The 7,502-nt window shown below is 31.0% G+C and overlaps 1 long non-coding RNA gene across 5 annotated transcripts; it reads left to right on the top strand.

Moving 5' to 3' along the window:
• The first annotated feature begins 2,238 nt into the window (after positions 1-2,238).
• Positions 2,239-4,098, top strand: LOC150038844 (uncharacterized). 5 transcript variants are annotated; one of them, XR_016524287.1, is made up of 5 exons: positions 2,294-2,729; positions 2,819-2,885; positions 3,003-3,064; positions 3,363-3,419; positions 3,829-4,098. It is a non-coding gene; the product is annotated as an uncharacterized LOC150038844 (long non-coding RNA). The 5 variants fall into 5 exon arrangements; XR_016524251.1 differs by lacking the exon at positions 3,003-3,064 and having other exon boundaries at positions 2,277-2,729; XR_016524273.1 differs by lacking the exon at positions 3,363-3,419 and having other exon boundaries at positions 2,341-2,729.
• The last annotated feature ends 3,404 nt before the right edge of the window (positions 4,099-7,502 follow it).

The raw sequence follows: 7,502 nt of genomic DNA on the forward strand, positions 1-7,502 counted from the left end.
AACATTAATTTTTCATTAAATACTTATTTTTTTCCGTCTATAGTGTTAATGTATATTAATAAATTTAAAATAATTAAATCAATTATAATTAATTAAGTTTAACTAATTTTCATCACTTTTAAAGTTGAATTTAAAATTTCACTTCATAATTATTTTAGATTATTTGTGGTTAAAAATGTAAATCGTTTAATCTAGGTACCAAATTGAAATAAAACTCAAATCTGAAGTGTAAAATTGTAATATTACTAATTTGAGCCTTTATGTTTATATAAGTATTACAAATTTAATTAGTAATTAGTAATTGTTGAAATGTATATTACCGTTTATTTTTAATTGTACCAAACCATAAAATTTGTTGTATTTACAATATTTGATTAATTTTAGATTTTGCCATAATTTTTAATTGTGTTTATTTTATGTTTAAAGGTATATAAGTAGTCTTTCTCAAAAAAGATATATAAATAAAATGGCCTAATTTGTGTTTTCTAAATTAACCTATTGATTTAAAAAAATTTAAAGTTTGACACCAATTTTTTTTTCCATAAAACGAATGAAATTTAAAACGGACTATCATTCCCCATCAAAAAATCAAATTGAAATTAGAACTTTCACACAAAAAAATTAGAAGTTAACAAAATAAATCCAAAGTCGATTGACCCATAATATTTGGGTTTTATATGGTTAACTTCTGAGAATTATAAATAGAGAAGTCCTAAAAATTTTTTTGTTAACTTTTGAATTTTTTGTTAGCTCCGTGTGACATCAATGGTTGAATTTGTAATTTTGAAAAAGAGATAACCAACAAAACAAAGAAAAAGGGCTTCGATGCCTAAGTCAATAAAAGAATTGTAGAATAGAGAAGAAGTTAGAAGTTCCAATTACCTCATATGGAGCCATAAAGGTCTATTTATAGGGGATTATTTGACCTTAATCCCAAGGATTAAGATATCAGATTTAACCCTCCTAGAATTAGGATATGGTTTTTCCTAATCTCAAACTAGCTAGATTAAATCTTATCTTATCTTATCTTTATATTATATCATATTATCTTGATTTATCTTATATTATTTTGATTTTTAGTTTTATTCCGCATGGGTCAAAATTCACTCCTCAACGTTAGCCTCCACTCCTTAGTTTAGTCTTGATGACCGACTACTTGCTAGTCGTGTTGATGCAAACTTAGGAGTATTGCTTTCACTTTCTACTGCTTTCCGACTTGATCCTTGCTTTAAATTTTATGACATACCTTCCTTTAACATGCTTGATTTTGTCATAACAAATTTGGTCTTCCAAGACTACCCTGGACTCTCTGGCTTTGCTTGGAGTGTCCAATTGAAACCTTTTTCCTAAAAAAATAAAATTAAGTTTCTGGCGCGTATCCACCACAATTAAGTGACATATTTACATTGTGTTCGTCTTTTTTTTTTTTTTTTTATGAGCATGGGTGTACGAACTAGGCTATTCATCAATTAGGGACCATTCCTCTCCTTTTGTGACACGCCTAATCGGGAGTGTTGATCTTCATTGTATCTAACTAGTTCCCCTATTTCACCCTTTTGCACTTAAATGGAGTTAACCTGTCTGTCTTTCGAACGGACTTCAACAAATGTCTTCAATCCAACCTGAGGTGGTCTTCATATTTTGGACTTTGAATTTAGTTAGTTAACTGTGGGGTGGTCAACCCCCTAGTTTTTTACCAAATATCTTTACTCAGACAATTATTCGAGTCCTAATTAGGTTTCTCATGAAAATTTTCTCTTTAGATAATAATTAAATCTCCAACTCCTAGTTGTTGTGGAATATTTCATAATCCCCTGCATCCAAATACTTTATTATATAAGAAGTTGCATTGATTCACATATTCCTTTGTGCATTATTTATATATTTCAATTAATCAATAACCCATGATTTATGCAAGTTGACTATTGAACTTAAATTTAATAATTTTTCTCTATACAATCCTATACTTTCGAACCATTGAAGTTGAATCTCTGTATAAAAATGGATCTTCCACTACAAGAAAATTTATTTTCAGCGACACTTTTTTTAGTGACATAGCAATTTTCGTTGGTAAAAATTGATTTATAGCGATGTGTTAAAAAAATGCCACAAAACATTATTATCAGCAACGCTACTTAAAATTGTGTCACTAAAAGATTTTACAACGTGTCACTAAAAGATTCTACAACGTGTCAATTCATGTTAGTAAATATTTATAACTTTTAGCAACATAGTATTGTGTTACTAAAAATGCATAAAACTTTATAAACTAAGACAAATTTTCAGCTCTTTTGTTTTCCGTTCACCCCTATTTTAAGAGCTCCCTCCCTTTCCCATTTTGTTTTCCCTCTCTCTTTTCGTTTTCCCCTTCCTTGAAACCTCTCCCCCTTTCCATTTTCTCCCTCCTTGAAACCCCCTCCCTCGTTTAGCGCACGCGGCCCCCCTCCGAACCCATCCCCTTCTGTTCTCGCGTGGGAACCCATCGTCACCTTGGAGCAAACTGCACCTGTTGTTGTCGAGTGCCAACCGCCGCCTCTGATCGTTGCAACTGCCATGACTGTTCGGTTGACCGCTCCATCGGTCATCGTTGGTCACCACCGGCCACTATCAATCTATTCGTGGTTCTTCCCACCGCTCTGTTCGACGCCCAGATCCAGTCACGCCGTCCCCATTTTCATCATGTGCTACCGCCGATGTATGGGTTTTTAAGTAAAGAATGGTTGTTTTAGGTGAGTTTTAAGGATTTATTTGGAAAATCTTGGATACCCATGGAATTTTGGCATTAATTGGTTGTTCCCCATTGAATTTTGATTTGTAGAATTGGGTTTTGAAGGTATTTAAGGTCACTTATATGGCAAGATTCAAAGTGTTTTGGCACGTTCTTGGTAAGTATTTAAAGTTTTGAAACCCTTCAGATTCAATTTGGTTGCTGGAAATTTAGCTTTGGAACCTGAGCTTATTTTAAGTTTGAAGTTGAATTTGGATCCCCACTAAATTTTTAGAGACTTTTGGGTACTAAAGTGGGATGTCCGACACCTGCAAAGGTTAGCTTCTGTGGATTTTGGTAAGATTTAAGGCTTTACAACTCTTCCGAGTTGAGAATAATTTCTACAAATTAAGTTGTTAAGTTTTGTTGGTGATTTTTGCCACGCATGATTGAGTATCTAGGAGTTTGAACCTAAAGATTAAAATTAATTTTGGTTATTGTCCTAGGATCCAATTCAAAAATTGTGGAAACTAGAAGGGTTTTGTTGATTAGATTGTATTAAACCAAAACATGTTATGTTATGGTTAACATTGATGTTTAGTGTATGCTTTTATAATTGTTTGCTGAAGTCTCTTTAATGCCTTCAAATTTGTAGGAGTAAGCTTATTCTCACAACTACTAAAATGGTATCGGGGCTATTTGGTTATGTTTAGTAAGTATCTGCTCACTTGGAACCCATTCCAACTTGTTTAAAGTATTTTAAATTGTCCCAAACATTTGGAAATTTTTGTTGGTAGGTGCAGTCTAGTTCCAAACTTTGGATTCGTTTCAAACTTATTCAGATACTTTTTAGCTAGGCCTCAAATCATTTTTTTTTGTAAGTTTTCAAGTGAATTTATTGTTAAGTTTTTCGAGTTGTATGTGTTTACAAGTCTTTTTTGTTTAAGTTTATATATTTTGCTAGATTCTAGTTTGTTGTGTTTTCTATTAAGTTCATGAGTACCATCAACCTGTTGAGTTTATGTTTAATCATTTATGTGTGCTTTTGTGTTTATGTTTATGCATTTTGTCAAATGAATTTGGAATTTATTAGTCTTTCCTCTTAATTTGAAAACATTTAGGACGAAAGTAAGAAGACACTTGAGTTCAAGTTGGGTGTGGTGATGCTAACAACTTCATTGGAAAAAAGCTAAGTATGGTGAAATTGACGATAAGACTTCATGAAGTATTTAAGCTCAAAAAGACAATTATAATTTTAAGGTTTTAGAGTCTTGTACTTATTATAGTTGCCAATTTTGTTTACATTTGTAAGTTGAATATAGTTTATGTTGGGACGAATAATTATATTACTTTTGTTGAAGTAAATTAGTTAATTGTTATATTTGTTGAAAGTTGTGTTTACAAATATCTTATTACTTTTATTATATCTATAATGTCGGTTTTTGGCTAACATTATAGCCCAGTTTTGTGCTAGTGATAACAGATTTATATATTAAATTGAATATTATTTTTTAATTAATGAAATAACTTTAACGACGTTTACATATGTTGAAAAAGATACTTGCAATGACCATTGATCCACATTTAACAACAATCTTATATGTTGCTAAAACTTAGCTTTTAGAGACGAATTGTCGACATCACTGTATAACACAAATAGCGATAAAATAAGTGTTGCTAAAAGTACGCTTTTAGTAACGTAGTAGCATAAGTAAAAGTCATGTTTTAGTAGCGCATAGTAAGTATGTTACTAAAACTTTCGATTATGCGGCTCCATGACACTCACAGCGACATGCCTCTATGCGTTGTTAATACTTTTAGTGATGTTTTTTTGCTTTTAGCAACGCGTTTTACTCGCCAAAGTTATTTTTCTTGTAGTGTTCTTTTTTAACTTGGTAATGAGAAGTAGGCCATCCCAACTTTGACTTTCTTTAATTTTGCAAATATTTCTCAATTTCGTATTGGTTAATCACTCTCGTCCTTGTAGACGATGCTCAACTGTTGATGCAAAATTTTGGCCAATGAGAATTGCACCTTTCCTCCATGTGACATTAACAATTGAATTAGTAATTTTGGGGAAGAGAGGACCTATAAAACAAAGAAAAAGAGCTTCAGTGCCTAAATCAATAATAATAAAAAAACAATAGAATAAAGAATAAGTAAGAACTTCTAGTTACCTCATAAGGAGCCATAAGTGTCTATTTATAGGGAATTTGATCTTAATCCTAGGATTAAGATATGCAATTTAACCTTCTTAAGATTAGAATATGGCTTTTCCTAATCCGAAACTAGCTAGAATAAATCTTATCTTATTTTATTTTATATTATCTCATTTTATCTTGATTTATCTTATATTATTTTGATTTTTAGTTTTATTCCGCATAGGTTAAAATTCACTTATCAAGAGATATTATTCATGTTAATGGGGGCATATTTATTTGAAAATTATCATGCATACAAGATACCATCTAAAAAATTGTTTTTATGAAAATTTAAAAGGCCATAACGTGTCTTACGATGTGACTATTTGAATGTCAGGGTCTTTTAAGTCTAATAGTACAAATAATGTCGACGGGATGCACTTGTTTGAGATGAGGCAGTTATATAACGACTCATTCTAGTTGCATTCTTTAGAAGAATTTTTAGGTTGGAAATTTATTTATTATGTGTTCTGGTTTTTGTGTTCTTTTGACATTCTTTAATTTTTTGGCGATCTCAAGAAGCAATCGGTCATATCTCACTCTTTTGCAAAGACGGAGTTTAGAGCATGCACTTCTTCATAAATTGTTTAATTGATCTATTATTATGTGATAATGAAACTACCATTGTGATTGCTTCTAATCTTACCAATTCCATAAGTGCATACCAAGTACATTAAAATTGTTATCAAATTGTTGACGATTTCTCAAACTCTTGACATTTAGGACTTCCTCTCAATTGGTTAATCTTTCATTAGTTAATTAAAATTCTGTTAGCTAGTTTAGAAGTGGTCAATCATTTTTACTAGTAGCTACTGGCTAGTATTTTCATCAATTGTATTCTAATTAATTAAACTATTCTTAATTACCCAGCCTTATCTTGAACATGTTTTTCCCCATGTGTGTAAATTGATCTTTCTTTTCTCCAACATTTGAGTGTTAAGACTTCAACATAATTAGCAAAAACAAATGCTAGCTTATTGTCACATATGGAGAAAATATGTTCCACGGTTTCCTAACCCATTAAGATTAGCCTCTAGATTTAGCTTTACTATGAAATCAAACTAAAACAAAGTATAGTTTTAAGGGACTAATTTGACAATTTAACGAATATAAAGTGTATCTTTTAAATATTCACATTTATATAATTTAAGAGTTGGAATATTTGGATACCAAGACACACTAAAAAGTATCTAAAAAGTGCTTTTATTTACCTTTTATTAGATAAGATTTTATGTGATTTGATGTTGTTTGTTAGTGATTTCCAGTATAACGACCCAAGTTCAGGAGGGGTACATGAATGAATTGATATTACATCCAAATGAGAGGGATCATGAAGACATAAAAATATGGTTAAGAAAAACTTAAAAAAATTGAAAGTTACTACCAATACCAACAAAGTGTATCTTCCTTTTCAATGGCTCAATCATAAGAACTCATGTTAGTTTGGCACAACGCTGTTGTACTGTGCCTAAGCGCTGTGACACTGCAGCATTGCGTTGTGACAGAAGAAGGCATTGCTATCCAAGAGCACCGCAACACTAGAACAATTCGTGGAATTTTTTTTTTTTACACTTTTGGAAGCTTTTGCCTATTTATTCTAGGGCTTTTAGGCGATCTCCAGATCAAATTTTGGAGTTTCTAAGGCCTAGAGGTAGGGTTTAGAGAAGAGTATGAAGTCTTCTTGATGCCGAAGAGATCAAAGATTATTCGAGGGTAAAATCTATCCAGGAGATGCACACAATGGGGAGTTGGATAACTCTGCTTTTCCCTTTTATATTCTTGAATTAATTTATGTGTCGTGGTATTCTTGATATAGTTTTTTCTATGGAAGTCATGTTAGGCTAAATATCTCATAGTTTTAGGGGTAGATGAATTATTTGGTTTAATTATTAAACACTTTGTTTCTTGAATGTTAACTTGCACTTACGCTTTCTAGTATGACCGTTCTTAATGCTTTTAAATGTTTGATTAATATTTGAATGATTCATGATTTAAATCTTGCTTGAACAAGTAGATTTTAGACTAGATCGTGCATGTTAGACTATCGTTTAAAAATACAGAAAGTAGTCGGATAACAGTAAAGATTGTTGATGAAGAATCTTAATGTCATGCTTCTTAATTTGACGTTTCAAGAAATAAATAATCAATTACGTTTGCATGAGAAAAGATTGTTTTTGAAAGATTCAATCTAGATAAAAAAAACTTCTAGATCTAGGTGTTGTGTTAATTACTTTAAGAGTCAAAGTAAGTGTGTTTAGTAACGTCATTGATGAAATCTATCTCCTTAAACATCACTTGAGTGCTTTCTTTATTTAGTTTAATTAATTTACATCGAAGTCGGTCCCTAAATAAAATTGGAAGAATTTTTGAATAGCTAAAAGAATATCAATCTAATTTTTTAAAAACGATATTTGACCAAGACCGTTTTAATATTATATTATTACTCGACATTGCACTTGTGGTATCATACCCCCATAAAGTGTAAATTTAATATTTGTTGGGATATATTGGGGATGAACATATGAACTCTGTAAATTATTTAATGTTGAACTATAAATAATAATAATAATAATAATAATAATAATAAAAACTGT

The sequence above is a fragment of the Benincasa hispida genome, chromosome 1 (genome assembly GCF_027475165.1).
Source record: "Benincasa hispida cultivar pf3 chromosome 1, pf3_genome.v1.1, whole genome shotgun sequence".
Taxonomy (NCBI): domain Eukaryota; kingdom Viridiplantae; phylum Streptophyta; class Magnoliopsida; order Cucurbitales; family Cucurbitaceae; genus Benincasa; species Benincasa hispida.